The sequence below is a fragment of the Myotis davidii genome, unplaced genomic scaffold, assembly GCF_000327345.1.
Source record: "Myotis davidii unplaced genomic scaffold, ASM32734v1 scaffold18, whole genome shotgun sequence".
Taxonomy (NCBI): Eukaryota; Metazoa; Chordata; class Mammalia; order Chiroptera; family Vespertilionidae; genus Myotis; species Myotis davidii.
In genome coordinates, this window is record NW_006292696.1 from 10,720,484 (window position 1) to 10,722,437 (window position 1,954).

Consider the following 1,954-nt stretch of genomic DNA (forward strand, 5'->3'; position numbering starts at 1 on the left):
TAGGGTGGTGGTGGTGGGGGTTTGGGGGGGGAGTAAAGAAATGGACTATGGAGCCTGCCATCAGTCACTTCCCTTTATTTTCAAGAGCTCATCTCTTGAAATTTAATCACTTTGAAGACTCTAAGGTCTTTGTTTTAATTTCCTGGGTACTTACTGAGCTAACACACACTGAGCACTTATGATGTGCAAAACTCTAAGTGTTTTTTTTTAATTTCCTGATTTCATTTAATTTCTATGACCACACTGTGTGGTAGGTACTAGTCTTATTCTCTGCATTAGTTGCGTAGGCTAACTGTTCTAACAAATAGATCCAAAATGAATGATGGCTCTGATACTGTAGAAGTTTCTTCCTTGCTCACATAATAGTACTGTGTAGGTGAAAAGCTTAGAGGGGGTGGCATTTTACCCATACAGTTATTCAGGAACCTGGGTTAATGGAGGCTTTGCTGTTTTCAAGAAATACTTTTAAAAGTCACCCTGAGGTATTACCTTCATTCTAGCCAGCTGAAAGGTGAAAAGAAAATGGATGGAATACTGTGTGGGAGGTCTTTAGGCATCAATTCTGGAAGTAATAGTCTTCAATTCTTTTCATAATCTATTGGTTAGAACTTAGTCACATGACTACATCTAATGGTAAGTAAAAGTGGGAAATGTAGTCCCTAGCTAGCCTACCACTTCTCTGAGCAAACTCCACACTATTGGGGGAAGCATAGCACAGATTTTTTGGGATCTGTTATCCATCTTTGCCCTAGTTTGTTCCTTTGGCTACCACATATCTAAGACCACCTTTCTTCTCATGCCATTCTCTAAGAAAGACAATCCGGAGTCAAGTTCAGTTATTGTATCCAGGTCAAAGCCCATGCTTTCTGGGTAATGCACTGTCTACATCAAATGTGGATGGATGTGATTCCTTGTGCCTTACAACATGTGAACTGAAAGATGAGTTATCTTCCCTGCCCCTACCATACACTTAATAAGAAATGACAGTATTATCACACTCGCATACAAACTCCATCTTGGAAAATAAAAGCTTGGGAAACTCACAGCCATCACTGATCTGCTGCCATGATGAAATAATCCCTGACCTAGCATATGGCAGACTTTTCAAAAAAGATATTCAGGACATTTGAAAATGTAGGGCGCGGCTATAGCGTTAAGCCTTGGACTAACCTGTTGGCAAAGCCGCAAACAATTCCCAGCTTAGAGGGCACAGCCCTCTTAGCATAATTAGGCTTTACCTTATGACAAACCCTAGATCTTATCTGGGAAGCCAATGGGCTGAGGGAGATGTAAGTGCTGCCAAAACAAGTGAAACTCACAAGAACATTGTAACTATGGTGACCACTACCTTGTTTACCTCTGGCTATAAAATAAAGGCTCAGCTTGCCTCTGGCTCAGCTTGTCTCTGTGGCCTCAGCCAGGCACAGGAAGATCCACCTAGACCCAGCTTATTCTGTCTGTCATTTCTTCATCCTTCACTGCCCGCACTCAGGCTCGCGGACCCTTGGCTGAGCTGGCTCAGCACAGAAAAGAATGCATCATCTCTGGTACATACATACGCAAACATACATATATGTATGTAAATATACACTATATATTATGTTCATATGTATTTATTATATTGAATCTATATGGGTATTTTAGATTCATACTTGTATATGAAGAGAGAAGATGTGTAATAAATAGTGAATAAACCTCTTTGTATTCAAATCCCCTATATCTTCATTTTAAACCTTTTGCTATGAGAAAAGTGCTTAAAACATACGTACAGTTCAATATAACAATAACACGAACTTTAGTATAGTCATCATGTAGATCAAGAAATAACTTCACCAGCATGCAGGAATCCCCTCTCCTCCATTACTTTCTCATCACAACCCTTTTTCTATTACTGCCTAAGGTGAGTAATCGCCTTACTTAATGAGACTCACTTCCCTGCCTTCTTATGTACTTT